Genomic DNA, 23,768 nt, shown 5'->3' on the forward strand with positions numbered 1-23,768 from the left:
ATATAGAATATCCAACCACTAAAATTCTTTTTTTAACAAGAAACTTTTAATGATATGGGGAAGTTTCATAATACAATATTAAACAAAAAAGTAAATGAACATAAAATTTTATATAGAATAAGTGCTCAACTATGTGAAGAAAAGAATGTATACAAAGTGACATTCTTAGGTACTTGGTCACTGGACTGGAGGTGACCCCTAAGGGGTCTGAAGGTTTTTCTCTGAATGCTAATACCTTTCTGAATAAACAAAGATTATTTTGATAGTCAGGAGAAAAACACATATAAACATCTTCTGGCAATTCTAGCCCAGCCTTAATAATAAGTACATTGGGGCTAGTGCTTGGCTTCAAGAGTATACGTACCAGTGTTCAGGGAGGCTAGGGAAGACTGAGGTATGACCTTTGGGCAGATGAAAAACCATCTTTGCTTGCAGACATAAATACTGCAAGTATAAAATAGAATACTGCAGCAGCTAAAGAAAAGTATAACTCCTGGGGGTTTGCCCCAGTGGCTTTCTCTATAACTACACTACCATCAAAATGCCTGACAATTTCTAGGACAGACTTAAATGTACCTGATCTGGGTGTAAATGGTCAATAAATGAGGTACTCTAACCTTGAATAATAATGAGTCCATGAGAACACTTGACCACCAGCCTAGGTTGACTGTCTTTCCAATCCATAGCTACTCCACGAATAAAAGGGGGGAGAAATGAATTGAACTTCAACTGAATCAGGGATACAGTTTGAAAATGAAGCAAGAAGAGAAAAATACTGTGGCGAGGAACAGAGCGAGGAACCAGCTCTCTCAAATTAGTCACACTGGAGGGCTAACGCGGATTTCAGTCATATTTGCCTTCGTTGCGTGAAAGAGATGACCTAAGCTGTGAGTTAACGACAGGAAGTGTCCATTTCCTAACACAACTTGGCTGTGTGTATAGAATAATTTGGATCAAAATCAGGTACATTTCCAAGTCCATCTGACCTTGCCAAGTAGTTTTAAAAGTTTTTCACAGGCTGCTCTGGGTAACATAAGGTACAAAGACTGGGAGTGGGGTTGGGGGACAATCCTATCTTCACAGGTTGCCCTGCACCCTAGCCTTATCACTAGTGGTTGTCCCCAGCGTGAGAGCACAGATGGGGAGAAGATTACACAAACTTTATTTTGGTTATTGAGTTAAACCAAAAGGAAATGAAGATTAAATCAATATTTGATTCAGAAAAAGTCAGTTTATGGTAGGAAGTCATGAGGAAATTTCAAAGAGCAGACAGGGTGCTTATGGGGGATGGATCTCGGAACTTCGGAGCCTCGTTTGGTGGTAAGCAGGACTGCTGTGGTCTGGCATGGGAAATGGAAAGGGATACAAAATAGAATGTCTACAACTCCCAATTACCTATATTAACAAGCTTCACATAAAAGCTTAAGTATACTTTACATTGACAATGAGGGAAACACCTCCATACCATCCCGGTGTATATTCATTCAGCTGAGGTCAGTTCATTTCCTCCCTTTCAAAAAGTGACTTTAAAGTGGATCGTTAAAGTAAAAAGTTTTCTGTATAAGGGTCATGGGCATTTCTTTGTGTAGACAGAATGACAAGAGGAGTACCAGTTGGTATTCTAAATCTATCTGCTGGAATACCTGTGTAGTCTTTTTCATAGACTTTGACATCTGATCAAAACAAACTTGTACGGTTACTGACGTGAGAGCCAGAACATCCTTGTGGACTAATCCCATTGAACAGAGGACCTGAAACCCCCATAGAACAAGCCATCAGACAGAGGAGCAGAATTCACAGGAACATGGACATTCTGGCCACAGCAGCCCCAAGAAGAGTCCTCTTCCCAGGAGGGAAGCACACATTCTTCTCCTACCCCGCCTTTACTTCCTCCCCCTGAAACAAATGATTTTTCCTACTTTGCAAAAGAATGAAAGCCACTACATGAGAATTCTCCTAACCTCTATTCCTTGCACTTTAAGCTTATCTATGCCATCCCACCCTTCTTCTGCCAGAGCTGCCCCAGCTCCTGCCCAATGCTGACCCATGGGCACCTGGCCCCATGACTGGGCTTCACCAGTGAGCCCACCCTACCCTCTCACATCTCCCTCTCAGCCCTGACTATTTCTGGCCAGTGACACCATCCTACCTGGTCCCCTGGCCTCCGATCAATCTGCCGCCTGTGGTGCCTTCTTAATGTTCAACTTCACTTCTCTGCTCTAAAGAACTTTCATGGCTTCCCCAATTATAAATGGGTCATACCCCCAAAACTCCTTTGCACACTGGGAGTTATACTTAAGCCCATATTCACTCCTCCGTTTGTCCAGCATTTACTAGACATAACATGTGTCGGGCACTGACACAGGCCTGAAGTAGAGGTCCCTTCAGTGACTGTTATAGAAACGTTACAGAACCAGCTCTACAGTCTAACCATCATTTACTCTCCATCCATTCAGCTGATACTCACTGAGCACCTAACACGCATCAGACATTGGACTGGGCATCAAGTATGTAACAAAAGACTCAGACCAGCCCTCGGGAAGTTTAGGGTCCACCAAGGGAAGCAACTTTCCATAGAAAGAGAGCACTCCGCTGGCGTGAATCTCAGGAAGCTTCTATTGGACAGGCATAGGTCTCGCCAGAACTTCTTATCAGAAAAAAGACAAACTGTCAACATGCAAGTAACAAAAGCAGAACCAGAACTGCAGTCACTTTAAGTGTTTAGTATATTTATTTTGATTTGCTTTTTAAAAATTTGGTAAACCACTGTCTTATCTCCACTCTATTTTATCAGTTTCCTATCCAGAGACCACATATTTGATACAATTCACCCTCAGTAACGGGGGAAAGGCTGTTATGTCCTCTCTCATTAAGTGCTTCCCCTCTCCAATTATCTGCTTCCAAGTGCTGGTGGAAATGAATTTTATATTCTAAAACTCGAATTTAAAAACCTTAATGTTATAATAGTCAAACTATATGCAAGGAAAGCCACCTTTCTTTAGCTAAAAATTCTTCATGAAATTTGAGAAAGGATTCTGTTTAATACACAAATATCAATTCTGCTTAATCCCTGAGCAGAGCTTACAATGCTACACAGTAGACTCTCACTCATTCACTCAGCATGGAATAGCATGAGGATGGCAATGCACTTGTGTTTTTCACACCGAGGACTAAGGGCATCACAGATCAAGTTCTTGCAATGGGAGAATTTTGACAAGGAAACTGGTTAGTCTTTCTTGGTAACAACTACAAAGGAACAAAATCAGAGAGGTTAGGAAACCTCACCACTATCCCCTTGTGAAGCAGCCAGGACTCAAACCCAGATCAGGATGATTCTGAGTCAAATACTCTTCTCCCACCTCTTAGAATGCACTTGCGTCACCTAGGACATGAATGTGAAACAAACACACCGATAACCTTAATCGTATTCTCTTCTCATGTTTCATATATACACTGGTCAAAACTAAACATCTAACCAGTAGTCAATCCCTTGAGAATATATGTCTATATTTCTAGTAACGTGGTAAGAAGAGAGTGCTAACTTAGAAAGTAAGGTCAGAGTTCTCTGTAATTCAGATGCTGTTAATTCAGAATTGCTATTCTTGTGCCTGTCTGACTTGTCCAAGTCTTACTGCATTTGATGAAGTGAATTCACAGTCAAAAATAAAAGACACCGAGAAGGCTAGTTTTATCTGGTCAAATCTTCAGAGATGGAGATTTCAAGGGTGAACTTGACTTAATTCCTGAAGACACTGGCAGAATAGAACTGGCTTGTCCCCAGAGCTGGATGAACAGGCCAGCCTGGTAGTGATCCAGGGCGACAACTACAATGGGGGACTAAATCATCGCTGGAATACATCGGAAATACAGAGCCACTTAACTCAGAGTGAACATGCGACTCCTTACATAAGGAGCAAGATGGCAATCGGTCCTGTTTCCGTTCACGCAGACTGTGCCTCAGTGTAGAAGTAAACACACTCCTCACCAGTACAGACCCGTCTCTGTTGAGACTATTTTCCCTGCATGGGTGAAAAACCAGACCTCACTACCAACCCCAATGTCCCCAGGCTGAAGGGCATCTGAAATTCTGTATCGGAACCACGCATGCCATTGTTATTAGCTGAATTTTGAACAGGTTTATGAACAGCTGGTTCAGAAAATCACATGCAACAAATCCCTATTTTTCAAACTTACAAGGAAAGGAATATACATATTTTTTATTAATAGTCTTTATTAATGGAAAAATCGATTTATCCCACCTTCACTAAATAAACATGGAGCAGATATTTAAAGATTATCAGTAACCGTGCCAATGATTAGCCGTCTCAGGACACCTACCTGTCTCAGGTCAGCAGCCCTGGCTTTCCCATGAGAAAGAACTTTGCTCAAATAATTTCATAACTCCCAAGTGTTTACAGTTCCCATTAAAAAATAAAGAAGAAGAACAAAGTTTCTTAATCTAATCCAAGCAGTCATTGTTAGAACAATTTAATAACATTTGAGAAGTCAATAGTTCAATTTGTGACATAAGAACAATTTTTCTTCTGTGGGATCTGTCAGTTAAAAAGATCACCTTTTCACAAATGAGATGGTATCTGTGAAAATACCCATGGCAGGCCCTCCTAAGTAGGGGGTATCAGTTGATCCCAAATCCATACAACATGCTGCCTCCCTTGGCCTGAGCTACATCCTCGTTTATAATGAGGTGCCTACAGGTTGAACAGGCCTTGATTTTCTTGAATGCATGCTCAACCCTTATTATTGCTACTAATATTTTCCAAAAGTGACCTTTACAAATTATAATCCATAGAGTTAATCATAAATCACCTATTAGTCAACTGTTTTCAACTTTCATGGAGGCAATTTCCCTACCTGAGCTGACAGTAATAAAATGAGTAATCAGAATTGGCCATCTCTACTTCCCCTTCCAGAGAGAAATGATAACAGTGAAATGGTCCACAGAAAAGCTCCAAAGGCAATACAACTTAAGTCAGCTCTACCCATTATAAAGAGCTCTGATATTTGTTTTTATAAATAGTAACAGAACAATCCATGTCAGAATCAAAGCATGGAAATTACAGCATTACATTTAACACCATTTATGAAAGTTTACAGGGTTCTTTCCAACATTTGTGTATGATCATCAAGTTGTGTTTCACTACCCCACCCCCTGCAAAAAAATACCTGTACCTCATTCCAGTAAGTTGCTACCCACGTGGAAAGTGTTTCCAAAGAATCGCTGACAATAAGGGTATCTGATTTCATTTACTTACCTAGTGTATCTGCAGGAATGCTGGGAACTCTCAATGAACAAGTTCAGAAAAACGTCACCTGGAGAACAAATTGAACAAAATGTTGGATTAAAAACACACACACACACAAAGGAAGACTTATCATGCAATTTTATGTTTCAGAATATGTGCTGTCTCAAATATTGGCTCCCAAGCACCATATTTTTCAACCGGCATTAGAAGGTGGCCGCTGGGAGCATGGACGCACCAACACAAGGTCCAAAACACTGATGAGCCAGGAAAACTGGGGGCCATGGGGTCGGGGCAGCCAGAGGACATGCATCTTGCAAAGGCCTTGCCTTTCCTCTCACAACAGGGACCGACTTGAAATGCAACTTGTGTCCTTGAGGGCGTTTTATAACAACCACAAAGGCACAAATAACCCAGAAACAAACTAAGGGATGAAATATGAGAGACTGTGATTGAGAAAACTACCCTGGAAGCACTGTATATCCTCTTCAGTTACTCTGCTAATTTTTTTAGAAGCTAAATTCACAAGAACATCAACGACTGGAGAAATGAAAAAATGGTCATTAAAACTCTTAACACAGTAAACAGAGCAACTTAGAAGTAGAAATTTATTTAATGATTGATTAGTCTATTCAGAAATCAAATATTCCTTTTGGTGTGCTCAGAGTCTTCAGGTAACCTTAAAAATTATAAGTCTATTAATACATTCACAGAGAATTCCAAAATATCTGCTCAGGATTGCTTGGAAATATCTGACAGAAATGGAATGAATTTCTAACATAAAAGATCCCAGTTAACCATTTGTTGGAAATCTGTTGTGCACCTAAAGAATGTGTGGCATCAGATTATAACCTCTACAGACAGGCAGAATGTTTGCTGACAGATGAGGAAACTGATGTTGAAAGAAGCAGAGAACCTCCCCTAGTATCACACAGATCCAGGGGTTCTAAATAGTACTCTTTTCCCCTGCCCTTTGGCCCCTTGAAAGCACCCCTTCCATGATACATAGTCTCTCCATCACCTGCCACACAGGAACCTGACAGCCCTCACAACTGGAAAAGAAACTGACCAGCAGATAAAAATGAACTTGTGCTTTTTGCATGCTTCAGAGTAATTCCTTCATTTCAGATTGATTAGCCTAATTGTGCTATTTAGGACTACAATGGAATATACTATGTAAGTAAAAATTTAGAAATAAAGGGTTTAGGGTCCAAGAATTATTACAAACACAATTAGAAATAAAGTACTTTTAACTCCATGTAAAATGGATTAAACAGAAAACACTCAATGGTTTCAGTTCTACTGATAAACAGGAAAACAGGGAAAGGCTAAGTGCCCATCTTCTATAATAAAACTTTCAAATATACCCATCGTCAAGCTTTGATAATGAAGGTCTATAATATCAGACCACGAATATTCAGACTTACAACTTGAGGTTAAAAAGCCAGAACAGGGCTCAAAGTCTCCTCTATTTAAAGCAATTATTTTAGTTCAGTAACAAGCTTGAAGATACTGGACAACAGTCATTCGGTTTCACTTTATAAAAAAAAATAAAGAAGAATTCTGAACTCATAAGGTCCTTTGTTATAATAGCTTAGGGGAGTTATGCTTTTTGTCTTTTAATGGTTATTAGTAAGTTAATTACTAGTTAAGTTCCAAGCATTTCCCACAATTCTTTTTACCCCTTCAGGGAAAGTCATGGGATGTCACGATCAGTATTTCTGTCTGGAAATGGCTTCTGGAAAATAAGGCACCAGAATTACTATGAATGGGTCTGTTCTAAATGGAAATCTTGATCAACATTTCATTGCCTCCAAAAGTTAAATGGCTCACAAAAATACTCGATCTAGCACAGTTCAAAATCAAAGATAACATTTTAAAAATCTCTTTTGTTACATACAACACAAGCAAAGCTCTAGACAGTTAAGATGGATCTCAAGACCTTAACAATAACAGAGAAGACAGTGACAAATGATGATTTCCCACCTCAAGTTTCCCAAACTCACACTGCTGGTTAAATGCACTTCTTAGAATACATTAATTTGGCCTGAACTCTGAAGAAAAAAAGGTACTTGGGAATAAGTTTTCAGGATCATGATAAAGCTTTTCTGATAACAAAGTCATATCTTATAAAACTACCAAAGTGATCAAAAAAATAAAACATGCCAATTCTGTTACTAGGTTTGGTCATTAAGTAGGGTGTTATAGTAATTTTTGTTGTTTAAAAAATGCTATTTCAAAAAATACAGTAGACTAAACACATACAATAGAGCCCTCCAAAGTTCACAAAACAATAGTGATTCTTTTAGGCATTAACTGTCAGGTACTGTTCTATGTACTTGATGGGAATTAACTTATTTATTGTCCACAAAAGCTCTGAAGGAGGTACTAGCTAGTGTTATCCCCAAACTAAAGATAAAGAAGCAGGCCCAGAAATGTTTAAAGAACTTCCCAAGAGTTAAGATGGCTGCAAGTAAGTGAAGATTTGTATCTATATACATTGTCGCATTTAATCCTAACAATTATATAATACAGCTGGGTAGAAAATTTTACCCCAGTTTAAATCTGAGAGAATCAAATTCTAGAATAAAGACTGCCTTTCCCAGAGTCACACTGAAAGACGGCAACAGGGTCAAGGACAGAACCCAAGGCATCTAACAACAAATACTTGTATTTGCTTGTTTTTGTTTTAAATTCCATTAATTGGTACTGAACGCATATCGAGAGAGTGTGTCTGCCTTTAATCTCTGAGAAGACACTCCAGGGCTCTCCCCTGGGGAGAACATCAAGTGTAGCGCACACAGTATTATATTATCATGCTGCCCCATCACCATTTTTCCGTTTCTCTATGTGCAATTAATGTTCTTCCCTTACTGGCTGTTAAAGACAGGGGAGCTTATAAAAATTAGAAATGTCTGTCTTTATCATTTATCATTTTGTCTTTATTTTTATAGATTAGTAGTCTATTTGGCCATTTAAGTTATTTATAGCCCAATAAATGAAGGCACTGTTTACTCTCGCAAGTACTGTATTCTAAATAAAATGAAAATCACTGTTATGTCAACCCAATAAATTCAATAAAAATTTTTACAAAGAAAATTAATGTTACTTTTGAGTTAAAAATGTTTACTTCCCATTCATCTCCATTTGAGCCTCATGCCCTTCTGGTCCACTTCCGGAGATCAGGAGGAGAAACAATAGCTGCTTTTAGTGCCTGAATACCCACGTGATAGGCACCAGCTCTTATTTATTGAATAGAATTGCCAAAAACAGGAAGCAGAGTTGTAAGACCCCTTACTGAATTATAACCTTTTATGACTTGAAATGCACTGGTATGAATTGTTTCATATTACTCCGTAATACTAGAACCAAGAAGTGTAAATTATCTTGGAAGTTAATTTTAAGGATAAATTTCAGCTTATCTAAAGAATGTGATATTAAGCAGAGTCATCCCCCAGTGGCCCAGGTTGCCTCTGGGTAGGTTAAGAAGTCATAGAAGGGGAAAGTCTTGTTAACTGTCCTCTAACATAGGGTCTTTACTGACCCCTGCAATAGCTTACTACACCCATCTCTGGAGAGAATGGACGTTCCCATGGCAAAACTCAGCATAAGGTCATATGACACTTTCCAATTCATATTCTCATTTGATCCACACTAAGAGTAGAAGGGTAGCTGGAATGGGGGTGAGGGCAGACACATCATTTATTATTCCCATATTACAGACCAGGAATTTGAACAATGTAAATGAAATCACACAATTAGTAAATGCTAGAATCTGGACTCCACCTAGGACTTCTGATTCCCAAGTCCAAGATATTTCCAGCTAGGTGACATTGCAACAACCAAGACATGATGGTTTTCAACCACCAAACTTATTCATTCATCAAGGGCAGAGGCTGGATGGTCCCCTAAAACTTGAAGCCTGGAAATGAGCACCAAAGGAGATAAGCTTGAAGCTGCTCCTCTCGCAAACCACCCCTTCTACCTCACTAAGAAGCACTCCATATTTTCAGTCGACATGCTCTCTACTGCTCTGCTTATGTGTGTCAACTAAACTAATTGTCCAAAGCCCGCTTTACTATGCTCTCTTCATACAATAAACACTTGAGGAAACTGGTTCACATTTTAAGGAAAGTTAGTGACAGCATAGTAAGCACAAAGAGCAGTGTCCCATTTCTGCATCTACAGTATAAATTTCTCAAAGACTTGGCTGGTATTTTTTTAAGTCAATGAAACGCATTGACTCTAATCTGACAACAGGTCCAAGATAACCTCACATTTGAGTCTGACAACAGGAGTTGAAGAGAAATGGGTCAGCCATTGAAGGACTGCAGAACATTGCAAGATTTTCAAGGAAAGGCACGAGAGTATCAAATTTCACGAAACTTTAGCAAACAGAGGGAGTGGCGGGCTGCCAAAAGCTGGACTGTGTTAACTAAGCCATGTGAAATGCTGGGAACTGAACCTCTACAATGCCTGCCCTGCCCCGCCACTCAGTCACAGAGGGAAGGACTGAAGTTCAAGTTTCCAGAGACCTCACAACTATGAGCCAAATGTTGATCACAAAAACTTCCTTTTACCCTTAAGGGAGGAGAAACTACTTGATTCAAAAATCACATTAACATGAAGAAGCTGTGAAGGGTAAATTTTAAATATCTGGGTACAACAGAATAGCCAGCAACAAGTCAGATTCAATTATACCGCATTTTCAACACATCAGGTTTGTGCATCAAAACGCTTACTGTTACACACACACTGCCAGAACCATGTTTCTTCATGTAATTGTTAGTTGTTTCCTGCGAATCCACTGGACCAGAGGCTCCTCAAGAATGAAGCAAGCTCTAGCTTACTCCTCTCTGCACAGTACCTGGCATGGGGTGGGCACTTTGTAAATGTTTACTGAATAAACAATTGGATGACTACACCAGGAGGTCAAAGGCAGGACAGGAGGAAGAGAGAGATACTGGATTATTAGAAGGGAAAACACCATCAGGCAAGGATGACAGCAAGAATTCCAGAATGAGGAGAAAGAAGAGACACGTGATGACTCAGCAGGCATGGAAGCAGCCCAGAGCGATGGCCTGTCTGTCCGCGCCGGGGACTCCTCAGTGAGTGTGGTTTCAGAACGCCAGTGTCCGGAACAACCTCTGTGAACTCCTTCTGTCCTGAAATATCCTGAAAATGTGGGTGGTGGAGAAGGGGGACAGGCAAATGCGTATAATCAGAAAGAACTTTAGGTAATTCTGGGAAATGCTCCCACATGACAACTGCTCTTAATCCTCTTGCTTTAAAAAAAAAAAAAAGGAAAAAAAGCCTTGAATACATATATGTGATTGTTTTGAGAGACAGCAACTGCCATGAATGTTGTCGAGCCCCCGCAATGTGTAAGCCTCATCAAACACCGCCTCCCCGTGTTTGAGAACAGGGCATTTACGATGGGCAGACACAGGTCGCTCCAGGCAGACAGGTGATGGCAGCTCGTGGGGAGCGAGGCAAGCAGCCCGCAGAGACAAACCAGCGCGGGAAGGGCTGACAGACAGTTTCTCTGACATTTCCTAGCAGCCTGCCTTCAAAATCTGGGCATAAACTTCAAGTAATAACAGATCTGTGCTTCTGAAAAAACAGATGCCAAGATTAAAACTAGAAGGAAAGAAGGTCCACTCATTAAGATTTCCAAAGGGTAATATGAACATATGTAGGCCAAAGCATACAGGGTGGGGCAGACCTAGGTTTGCAGTTTTGAGTACACAAAGCACAGAGTTTAGTCTTGTGTTATTATTTATTAATTGTATTATTTTCCATACAAACAACTGTAAACCTACTTTTTTTGCTCCACCCTGTATAAAGATCATGTAGAGGCCCTGGTCCCAGGCTGGCATCAATAATAAACCCCTTCAAGTCCAGGAGTGATCCTGCCATACCCACAGACCGCTTCCCAAAGACACTTGTATAGTGTCACCTTCACACAGGTGAAGCTCGTTAAGGGTGCAGAGCTGTCACACCATCAGGACAGTCCAACTCACAACTTTAGAAATGCCTTTCCTTTAAAGGATCTGCCTGTAAATGAAAGAAAGACATCAGAGAAAGGAGCACTGGCAGTGTAGCTCTGTGGGTTAGAGCGTTGTCCCTGATATACCAAGGTTGCAGGGTTCAATCCCCATCAGGAACAACAAAACAATGTTTTTCTTTCTCTCTCTCTTAAAAATCAATCAATAAAAAGTTTTTAAAAAAAGAAAGAAAAAGAAACCAGAGAAAGGGAGTCTGCATCCAAGCAAGGACAGCTCTAGCGATGAAATGGAGACTTTGCTTTTAGAAGCCTGGCTCCCCAATCTAAAATATTTACCGTTTTCATTATCTTCCTTACAAACAAAGACATTTATCTGTCCATTATTTTACCCACCCCAGTGAAAAAATATCTATTGGGCACCTAAGTCCCTGCCAGGCACACAAGGTACTGTGTGCCACCCCCAAGGGAAGTGTCCTCTCCTGTGGCACTGCCAGGGGCCCTGGCACCTCTCCCTCCTCTGACCTCTGCTGACAAATGGCCTGGCAGCCACTGCTTACACCACAACACCCAGCGGCACTGCTCTCTCTTCAGGGCCATTTGTATCTTGCGATTTGTATCTTAAGCTTCAGTCTACAAAATCAAAGGCTTAGCGCTTCCCTAAAACTTTAAACACTAGTGAGCAGGTGGCAGTGTTCTGGTGAAGCAGAGCCAAAGAGGGGAGCTTCGATGACACCACGTAGAGCCCGCAGGCCTGTGTCCTGTAAGCCTGAACGAAGGCAGCTGCTGAACGAATTTCAGAGGAATAACATCATTGCAAACACCCATAGCATGAGAGCAACATGATTAGGCATTTACTACCTTCAGGGTAAAACATGCCAGGCAATTTGTATTGTAACAAAACGAAGGTCCATGAACCTTTAATAAAATATTTTCATAGTGCTTATGATAGTGCTAAGTCTTGCTCAGTAATGTGCAATACATTTTATCAACAAAAATAAATCCTAAACACGCCTCGGTGGCGCAGTCCCATGGTGAGGCCTACTTAGCACAACCGCTACCCGAGGAGGAATTCAGAAGCACAGTCGTTACCCTCTAGGCACGGAGATAAGGAGGTGGGCACTTACTCCTGAAATCTTCTAGAACAACTCTGCTTACCTAAAGCAAAGGAACGCACACATCACAAATAAACAGAATAAATTACTACTAAAGAATAAAAGCTATTATGAATAACAGACATCTTATCACTGAATCAATGTATTTATAGTCTTCCAAGTAAATCTTAAGTGGGGGTGGGATAGGGAGGGAACCTGCCCAGAGAAATAAGAGAAAATGAAGGCAAAGACACTAAAACAGAAATAGTGCCAAAGCTGTGTGTGGAAGAAGCCAGAGCTTCCCAGGGATGAGAGGCCCCTGTGCACATTCACCCCCTTCCTGTTGAGCACCCGGACCAAGGCTGACCCCCAGAACCCACACTGCTCCATTCACGAGAGCCACTGCATGTCCTTCCTGCCCCTCTGTCACAGTCAAGACCCCCTATCCTTGTTTGGGTCAGAAGCAAAGGCTGAAGCCTGCCTTCTCTCCCTCAAGCTTGCAGGCATCACAGCCAAATCCCTTCTTGGTGGCACGACACTGAACACATTTTTTTCAAAACCTAAATGACTGATCTTCCAGTCAAGATGGCAGAGGCTTCTGTAACAGCTCTCAGGACCAGAACCTTGCTGTGACTGTCTTCATAATCAGAAAAGGACACAGGATAAAAAGCCTGGAGAAGGAATGCTTTCAGGGAGGCACCTAGGAAGGAGGGAAAGGGAGAAACCTAAGGTTCTTTCTCTAATCGTTCCTTCCCCAAAAGACAGCATTCAGAGTCTGATTAATAGAAGCTGTCCTCTTAGAACACACTTCGCCCCAGTTCACTTGTCCTGCATTTCGTTGACTACGTCCCTTCAGAAATCATGGCTGTGTTTCCCCCTACAGTGGCCTGCTTTGACTCCGAATCTAATGCCCTGTTCTCCAACGCTCAGTGTTGAAGCCTCAGGCCTTCTGCCCGTACTGTTTGCCTTTATATCTTCCCTACCCCACGCATGAAATTCTGTGGCATCTTCCATGATGCCTTCTGTAAACTCACTCTTGCCTTTGCCCTCTTTCCATCCCTTGCTTCTCTGAGCTCATGCAGAGCTCTGGGCATGGCTCCATCACACCCAGCACACCGGGCAATGGCTCCCAGTCCATCCATCTGCTGGCTAATATTTGCAAAGTGTGCCTTGAGCAACATTACAAAAGTTGCCATGGCTCAGTCCTTCGCTGGGAAGGGTGAGGCAGGCAGGTCCCCCTCAAATCAGATATTCATATGGCTAGTCCTCTCACTTCATTCAAGTCTCTGTTCAATGCCACCTCCTTCCCTGACTGTGCTAGCTGAATAAAAGAGCACAACGGGTATTTCTAGGTCTCTAGCACCATCTGCTCTCCTTACCCTGGTTCATTTTTCTCCATAGCTCTCACTGCTGCCTAATAGCCAACCAAATAGACAGATGGACAGATACAGACGTATCTAGGTACAGATTTTTTTAAATTAGCTGTTTGTGCACTGGAATGTAAGTTCCATTAAAGCAAGGTCTTGAATATGCTTTAGTCTATGCTGTATAGACCCCTAATATCTGGAATAGTGCCCGAGACAGAGTGAGTTCTTAGAAAATATCAAGTTGATGGATACATGTGTGTGCAGATGAGAATGTCTCAACCAAGATAGGAAACCTGGGGGGTCGGGGGGGTGGGTGGGTGGACAAGACGATCAGGTGAGGGTAGGGAGAAAATTTTTCTCATTGAGACTTTTTAAGTTTGAAGTACCTTTTTGGGCCACTAGGTAGTAGGGATTCCAGTGGGCAACTGGTCAGGAACTAAGGCAAGGAGTTAGGGGCAGGCAATATAATTTGGGAAAAGGTCAGTATAGAGGAGGTGATTGATGCCACAGGTAAGAGTGAGGTTAACCCTGAAAAGCATGTCACGTGATTAAGGGAAGAGCTGGCTGTTGTATAATGAAGAAGCAGTGTTCGGAGCTAGCTTGTGGGCATGTGTGTATTACGGGAGTGAGTGCGCTGAGATATCTGATCTACCTTTCAAGGCTTAGCCAAACTACTCTAGACAGCAGGAGCTCGGTAAATGCTTACTGTATATACTAACACCTTTTAAGACTAGAAAGACCATTTTTAGTGCCATTTTATCCCCACAGCATTTGGGCACGGAATGAATTCAAGAATGGCATGTTTACACAAGGCTATATTTTCCTTTTGTAGGACTCCCAGTTACTCTAGTCTGATCAAAGATAAGAGACACTCCAGCCTTACCTACAGAATGAAATAATACTGTATTACTTTTTTTATCTAGTTCAGGGAAGAAAACAATCAGGAACACAATTACGCATTCCTACGAGGTCCATGACCATGAATGTCTACCATGGCGCAAGCACTGTGGTTACAGATTTAAACTTAAATCTGCAAGGAGAAAAACTTCCTGGCACAGGCTAAAAAGTAGTAACAAATGTGACAAATGAGCTAAACTCAAAGGCTGAGTTCAATGTCATGGCCCGATTTCGAGACAGAAAATTAAAAAAAAAATCACTGGCTGACTTACGCACTTTGCTTTTGTGACTAACTGTAGCTTAACTAAAAATATCCACCAAAGTCAATGATGGGGAAACCAGTGTCACTATGAGTGCCCCACGTAGAAGAATTAGTTAGTCAAGGAGGCAAAGGCTCAACACCACTCAATAATCATGGAAGCACCTGGGCAAAGCACCTGCTGCAGGGGCCGCAGCAGAGCGTCTTCAGTGGAGGGACCCTGGAGGAAGTGAGCAGAGTTCTCCCCCAACTACAACTTGAGTGTCCCTGCTTTTACCTTTCATTTGTCTGTATTTGAATTCCACTTACAATTTTGTTTGAAGAAAGCACTCATTGTTACAACACTCTGGAAGCCGCTGACCTGGAGCAAATTAATTCTGGGGATTAAAATAAACAGAAGTTCTAAAAATTCTAATTTTTATACCCACTTTCACACTGAATCAAGAGTATCTTGGTGGTGGTTACCATGGAGTTGGCTGGTGCTGAGATTAAGAGGTGCTTACATTTTATAATTCTATAATGCTTGAGTTTTGTATAATAAAAACTACTACTTTTATCATCAAAAAAGTACTAGAGATACTCTTCAGACTACTTGTCTTTCCAATTTTTCATAGAAAACAAATCTTAATTACATCTAATTGCTTCCAGGCAACAATGAAATTCTAATGAGGCCTCAGACATTACTGTGTTTATGCTAAGAAACGAGAGAAAATGTTCCATGTTTAGTTAATTGTAAAAATCTATTTATATAGGACCATTCTCCAGGGGAATTGTGTACATTGGAATCATATTATTTGTTTTCCAGAAAACTTTCATAAGATTCCTGTATGCTATTCTGTTTCAGATGAAAATCAAGTGTTTCAAATTTTAATTACAAAGTTGTGTTTAAGTGAAGAAACAAGAACAACTATAGAGAACAATAGACTTTAAGGCATTAAAACAGAAGCAGATTTTTAATGCCAGTCCTTCTCCCAATTCCCAATGAGGAGGAGGGTATATTCACAGCACGAACCATGGAGCGTTATTTCAATAATCTCTATTCTAACGTGGTGTTGGAAGTTTCATCTTCAGTCTGGGGAGATCCACAAACAACAGATGCTAGACTCTGGGTCATAGGAGTATTTCAAATTTTCCTTGCTGGAAGGGTATCTCCCATCCACTGCCAGGACAAGGCCCTGCCAGGTCCCAGGAGGAAAAGCTAAGCTTGGATATCCTTCCACACTCCCTTAACTTCCCTGTGACCCACGGCACACATGTGAGAGAGAGGCAGTTGGTCGGGGTTAAAAGGACAGTCTGGCCATGAGCCCCACCCAGCTGACTGACACATAGTGCGAATGAACCCTGACCTTGGCCTCACCACTCCATTCTCTAACCAAATGTGTTAACTGACTTCAGATTCTTGAACTATGCCTCAGATGCATTTCCAAACTGACACACACACACACACACAGAAGTGATAAAACATACTTTATTTTATTAATAGCTAACCCTTATCAACCAATTATACTACAATCAATGATAAACAACAACTCACAACTGCTTTAAATCCCTTTCTCCACAAAATTCTGTATTAGAGGCTTACAGATGTCTCACTGAAATCTCCGAAAAACATTGTCGTCAGAGACAATTCTGCTGATGTCATCAGTTTTGGTTCCCAAGCTTTCCTTTGCATGAACCAAGGATCATTCAGGCTAGAACAGGACGAGTCTTCTTTTTGTCAGGTCTTCTCCTCCCACTGTGCATATTCCTCAGTCACCAAAGATTTCATGGCCCCAGTGCTCTCTGAAGAGAGCCCAGAACTGCTGACTCTTGTGGAAGAGAGGACCTCAGAGACGATCTGGTGCAAAACCATCATTGGTCAAAGAGGGAACTCCAGTCCAGAGAAGTGAAGCGACAAAAAAGTCTTGGTGGCAAAGCTGGGGACAGCAAACCAGGCACTCCCTCCTAATCCTGTGTTTGGGACAGGGGATTATAGAGCAGGTTCCTCCAGCCCCCCCCCCCCAACTCCAATCAGATCCATCAGATGTGTGTCAACACTCCAGAAACCACGAGGCTGGAGGAGTCTGAGGGGCAACCTCCCCCTGCCCCCCAAGAACAGTTACAATGTATCTGCTTCATACATTAGGGTTAAACACAAGATTTCATTTGTAAGAAAGGGTTTCACAGTAAATAAACATCTTGAAAACCACCACATGGCAGAACTAACTTCAAATAAAAGGAAAGTTAAAAAGAGAGGAAGAACTAAAAACATAGGGTCTTATTTTAATGAATGTGTCCTTTTATAAATGAAACAAGGAAAGAAAACAGCACTAAAACCAAATGTCAGAGCTTAAGAGTCCTCTCCTTTATTTTTGCCTGCCCAGAAAAATAAAACAAACAAACAAACAAAGACTAAGAGAAGAAAAACAAAGGGAAGAGAACATATTTTAATTTCTAGGTCCCTGGGAAAGTCTTAAATCCATCTTGCATTAACCAATTTAAATTCCTAAGGTAAATCTTTACTAAAAAGAAAGGAAGAGAGAATTTTCATAAATTACCTGTGGTGAAGGGTTGGGGAGAGGCAAGAGTCCCAATTTTACCTTTTGCTTTCCTGTCTGCTGAACACCTTTAATGGCTTTCAGTTTCTCCCATGCCTAAAAAAACAGTCCTTCTTACAGGTGCTCACAAGCCCCCGAACTCCCTTCAAGGTCAGTAAAAGGGAGGGAAACCGGTTTGTCACTGTGTGGTAGGCTAGAGCTAGATGCAATTTGCAGAAAAAGTAGATAGCCCTGAGGACACTGGGGATTCAACAAGTCACCAAGAACTACCTTCACTGTGGTTTTGACATTCCACAAAGAACCTTTGACTTTTTAATTTTTGTCATTCTAGACTCATACTGCAGACAGATGATTTTAAAAACTTGCTTCAAACAATCTTCTAAACTTTTCAAAGTTAATAGCTTCCAATGACATTGAACCAAACAATTTCTCTGCATTTTACAGACCATTTAAAGCCAGCAAACTTGAACACTCAGTAATGTAATCATTCCTTACAGGAAGTGCCCTCACACTAAGTACAGTTCTTCAGGAAGTTTGTTAATAAGCTCAGTCAAGTCAGCTCTGCCTCGGCCACAGGCTCTCTCAGTACCGTCCTCTGAAAAGACTGAATGTCATCTTCTAAATCCACAACCCCCTTACTTCCTTTCCCTCCCACTCACCCCTAACTTGCCACAAGCAATATTAGCATACAAGCAAATAAGCGACACAGCCCTGTCTAGGCATGCAGGACTCCACATGCTTTTAAGAAGTCAAAAAATAATGTCACAAAGTACTGGTTTTCCTTAGGCTCTAAGGATACATGAAAATTAACATGAGTTGTTTTATAAACTTGGAAAGTTCCGAGAGGCCATCTTGGTTAGCCTCCAAGCCAACTTACTTAAGTGACCTAATTTTTATGTTCTACTTTTAAAGATCTCCAGGACAGGAATTCCACAGTTGCCAGTGGTAGCCTGACTTGTGGGTTAATTTCCTTCAGAGTCAAAAGGGACTGTCTCTCTCAACTTGTTTAAAAAGTTAAACAAGAGCTTAACTCCTTTTAAAGATGTCATTTGAACCCTGAAACTGGTAACTAAAACAACACACAAAAAAAGTGAACAACCAAGAACAAGGCTATAGGCTAAACCACAGGCAACAGAAACGTGCCTGGCTTACTAAGACTGTCATGTTGCTCCCTCCGCCCGGATGAGCCTGCATACACCAGGGGTGTCTGCGTTCACAACTCAAGTTCACAAGTTTAAGAAATGACTCTACGGCTCCTGGAAGGAAAGTAGCTCATGTGCAATGAAGAAGTATTTTCTTTCCCAGGCCTTCCACACTTTCCAAATGAGGAAAAGAAGTTTCGGATTTTGGTGTCCTTTTCCTCTTCTGTTTTTCTAAGGGTCCCCTAGGCAACCCCATACTGAGGTTTCCTAGATTTTTTGAAGGTGAACTTTCCACAGTGCTATACTCTCTTGAAACAAATCTGGAGACTTTGCCCTTGGCCTCCTGGAATTTTTCAATGAAACTCAAATATTATCCTAATGAAAACTCTGTTTTTAATTCCTTGAACTCTTCCCTTTCTCTTTTCTTGTCATGCCCTCTGGGAATGAAAGACAAGTACAGATGTTGGCTTGACCTCAACTAGCAAACACCAAGACCATCCAGTTCTAATGGTTTCTCAAGAACATGGGCAGCAGCACAAAGATAGTAATTGTGCTCCCTTTTCTGGCCTAGTCCTTTGTACTTCACCTTTCTGGAGGATCACTGTAGACAGGAAATTCTAGCACATTATCTTTTTGACAAAAACAAGATGTCAGTCACAGGAAGAATAAAGGAATACTAAGGATTTTTCAAAAGCGAAGAGAGCACAGGAAAAAACCCAACAACTATGGCCTAAGAAGCAGAGAGGAGGAGGAAGAGTGAGACCATATTTTGCCAGTTAAGGAATCCAAATGAGGCCAGGTCCAAGTTCTCTCTGGCAGAGGGCATTTGTGGAGTTTTGGAATTGGGTACCTACAATCAGGGTTTAGTTGATAATTTCCTTTTTTGCAAGAAGGAAGGTTCCTGATATGGAGGTTTTGGCAATTCCATTTCAAGCAGTCACATTTACCCCTGCTTGGGAATGGCTTGGACTGTCACACCAGCCTGGTCATATGTATTTTAGGGGCTTCTCCTTCTACCTGGGAACAGGTACTTTCCTCTACCAAGAGATCAACGGGATATGTGAATAGCTTCACTGACTGCCAGTATTCTCTGGGAAATGTCTTCCAGGAAGCACTTAGGTACCAGGCCTCTGACACCATTCTATACCACTCCGTCCAAACTCTAGGTTCCCAATAGCATGCTTGCTTCTAGCTACCCATCCTGTAACGAGGAAAGACCACCATGTGACCCATCAGCAGCCTAAGTGAGCACTCCAAGTGCAATGCCCTGCTGCACAAAAGGTACATGCTGCAGCAGGGAGAGTGATTATTCACAAACAGCTGTGTGTTCCGCAGACCCTTTGAAAAAGGCACACTCGGTATAATAGTGAGGATTAACTCAAACCTTAGTACAGAAGTGCAACTTATTTCCTCCACCTTTTTAAATCTGATTCTTCAAAAGGAAGATGAAAACTGCCTTCAAGCAAAGCATAAAGGCCCTCACACAGCACATAAACTGCCCCCAATTAAGAGACTCTGCTACTTGTTACAGTCTGGCCATTTTCCCGTACCACGGGTCTAACCAGCGAAACCAATTGGAGCCATGGCTGAAATATTTTCAGATTTCAGAACTGAGCCAAATAGAAAGACGCATCCATGGAAATGCCCACCCTGGTGTATAATTTGCACTTGCAGTCGGTGGACTGTTAAATTTGTAAGACTCCTAAAAAATTGCTCTTTGGAATCTCATTTAACAAGAATATTTTTCATTTATATTCCAGCTGGTTACATCAAATTAAGGACTTTGACAGGGATCTTTAGGTGACGGGAAAGACCAGGCAAGTCACTGAAGCTTCCTCAGCTACAGGAATCAGAAAGACATTTGGGGGTGGTGATGGTAGAGGAATTCATACATTAGCAGAAACACAGTTACAGGAAATAAGTAAGCAAATAAATACCTAAATAAAGGTTTTAACCTTTTTAAAATTTTCATCTAGCTCAACTCGGACTACCTATTTTTTTTATCTGTGGACCACTTTGCATAAACAGGAGCCCTAGAATTTAAATAAAGGGAACTTATTTTGTTCCTAGTTCATGCAAATTTTCATTGACTGAGTATCAACGGCTTAGCTGTTTTTTTTGAAAGGACTTATAGCTTTAAAAAATGTTTTCTTCTTCTAGATGCTAAATAAGGGATCCTTAGTCTCAGTTTACAGTGAAACTATCTGGCTCTGAGTTCTCTGTGAGCAGCTAATTAGAAGGGCTCTGTGAATGGAATGGCATTCCAAGCCCAAGATTTCAGTTGGGGAGGATTTTCATAAAATTTAGATTAACACTGAAAAAGATGGAACAGAAGCTTCCTATAGTCTTTTAGGTTCTCCTAACTACATGAGGAAAAAAAGACAACCAGGATGAGAAACTTCTCAAGAAAAGAAAGGTAAAGAACAATAAATGACATTTGCTAGGGAATACCTCTCAGTAACAATGACAATGACAGAAGCAGTGTGACCTCAGCTTCTGGCTCTTCTTCTGGGCCCATCTCTACCTGCTTCTAGGACAGGAGATGAGAGAAGACTTGCCCACTCCTTAAGTAGTGCAGAGGCACATAAAGCACTTGCTTCTGCTTGTGACAAAAATGACCCATAAATCTTCGAAGGATGAGTTAAAGATTAGCTCTGCACGGGGACTGTGAGTGCCACTGGCCTTAGAAAGGCGTGGAGATCAGCATCAGCCACAGGCCCAGCTGCCTCCACTGCTTGATGAGGTAAAAGAATCTTGAAAGACTGAACTTGGGTATGTTGAATAAATAGGAAACAGATGATGAGAAAGGTTCAAAAGCTGTTATCCCTGGAAACCAGCCCCCAGGGAAGCTATTGTGGGTGTGCATAGCATGGAAGGGTCAAGAGTGGGTGTTCATCATAGAAACATCTCAGCCATCCACGGGTCCAGGGAGACAGAACCTTCCGAAACTAAAAACTCAATTAACGATGATCATCCTCTTCTTCCTGATCACGAAGGGAGCCCTTGCAAGGGGTCAGGCACTGTGCTAAGTACTTAAATAACACCTATCTCTGGGAACACTCACAACAATTGTATGTGATAGGCTACCACTGGGTGGGACAGACAAAGTACCTTGCCCAAGGTTGGACAGCTAACAAGTAGCACAGAGCCTTCACATAGCACCGCCCAGAGGTCTAAAAGGCCAGGGAATCTCAGAGCTTAAAGTGGAGGGAAGAGGAAGCCATTTTCACACAGTGCTTTCATCTCTCTAAAGCACCGGAGGAGGAGGAACAGAACCAGCTCAGAGGACAAACCTCTTAGGTTTAAGTACCAGCATCACCATTTGCAGTTTGGGGATGGAATGACCCCAGGTGGCCAATCACCGTCCATTTTATTCTCCTTTCCCTGAGACCAGTTGCTCACACCTCTGAATGTTCTCCCTTCACTCTAATGGGGATCATCATCACGCTCCCTCACCGGCAGCTTTGAGGACCCAGTGGGATGATTCTGCAGTGACAAAGCAGGATACGAACAATGCCGGTTGTGTCATCTCCCATCTGATTTCCAGGTTGTCTCATTAGCATTTGAGTGCCATCCCACCTGGTCCCCAGAAGCACCATGTGGCAGACAGGGACAGTGGAGTCTTCATGTCATAAATGCATAACCAAAGCCCAGAATGCCGTGTTCTCACACAGCTGGTATCCCACAGGCCCCAGTCCCCTGCTCCTTCCTCTATCCTTGGTCCCAGTTCCCACAGAACAACAGCACGCTAAAACAACTGAGTCTGTGAGGAGGACTCCCTCACAGCATGTTTAAATGTCATAATGGTGATCCCAAGCAAGGCTGGGACCATTGTTGACGTCCCCCATATAGGAGGTATGCACACTAAATAAAACAACAACAAAACATCCAGATTTTATAGAAAAATAAGAGTGTCCTTTAATTCTGTCCCACTACTCAATTTTGGGTCCTCTGTTTGTTAATATAGAATAAGCTGTGTTTTCTAGCAATTATTATTCGAAAAGCTCTAGAAAAGGGCATTTCAACATAACAATAACTAAAATATTCTATATAGAGTGGAATGTTCTTTTTAATTGTTCTTGTTGCATCATGAATGCTTACTGGATTTTTAAACTCAATAGACTTACAGTATTCCCTCACTTATCGCGGGTATTACATTCTAGACCCCCTCCGCGAAATAGGAACCTTACATTTATTCTACACTCTTAAACCTATGTAACTTTAACAACATACGTATATAGTACTGCAAAACCCTGCGATATAGCAAAAAATCCGCAATAAATAATTAAATATAATATTTTAGAAAATCCCATGATACAGTGAGGCCGTGATAAGTGAATGGCGATACAGAGAGGGGCTACTGTATTTCTTTTTTCTTTTTTTAATTTATTTGTTTGTTTATTTTATTTTTAGAGAGAGGGGAAAGGAGAAAGAGAGGGAGAGAAACATCACTGTGTGGTTGCCTCTCACTTGCGCCCCTGACTGGGGACCTGACATGCAACCTAGTAGTGTGCCCTGACCGGGAATCGAACCAGCGATACTTGGCTCGCAGGCCAACGTTCAATCCACTGAGCCACAGCAGCCAGGTGTATTTCTTTATTGGAGGTAGAGAGATACCTAGTAGTTGTTGCTTCAAAAAGAACTATTAGATAATTATAACTTCTCCTAGCCTTTCAATTTTGTCCTTCACTGTTAGTAATAAAATAAAGGTATTGTTTTCGTCATTAAAGTCCTTGTCATATAAATTGTGAAAATCAGATATTAAGGCAATCCCGAATACCTTGAACTTTGCTAACAATATTAAACTGCTGCACAGCAAATTCAAGTTGATCCTAGAGACTCACTTTTCCCACAATCTATCTCTTGCTATGGTTGATGCTTGTTGGCCACAGAAGCTGATTGGCATCTTCTTACTAACTAGGACAAATGATGACAATGTCAGACACTGCGAGCTAACTATTATGAAAAAATTTCACCTATTTAAGGGCCTGTGGGCCAAAAATAAACGATACAATGGAAAAAGACCACCTTCAATCTCTGCTTTTGTCTCTGTGCCCCACACCTCCTGGGCTCAGGGACTCAGGTCTGAATCCTAAATACTCTAGGTCCATATGTAAGCCATTATGAGTAACTGTGCTTGAAATTTAATTACACATCTGCTCTTCTGCAGCCTTTAGACATCTTATGACTTTCTCTGACAACTGTTT

At 41.4% G+C, this 23,768-nt stretch overlaps 1 long non-coding RNA gene across 1 annotated transcript in view; it reads right to left on the minus strand.

The window, feature by feature from the left end:
- Positions 1-5,271: 5,271 nt before the first annotated feature.
- The window catches only part of LOC150008581 (uncharacterized), a 69,475-nt gene continuing 50,978 nt past the window's right edge, over positions 5,272-23,768 (minus strand). Inside the window, exon 3 of the long non-coding RNA XR_016511325.1 lies at positions 5,272-5,331. This is a non-coding gene — a long non-coding RNA (uncharacterized LOC150008581). The remainder of the gene's footprint in view (positions 5,332-23,768) is intronic.

The sequence above is a fragment of the Furipterus horrens genome, unplaced genomic scaffold, assembly GCF_987537825.1.
Source record: "Furipterus horrens unplaced genomic scaffold, mFurHor1.1.pri manual_scaffold_5, whole genome shotgun sequence".
Taxonomy (NCBI): domain Eukaryota; kingdom Metazoa; phylum Chordata; class Mammalia; order Chiroptera; family Furipteridae; genus Furipterus; species Furipterus horrens.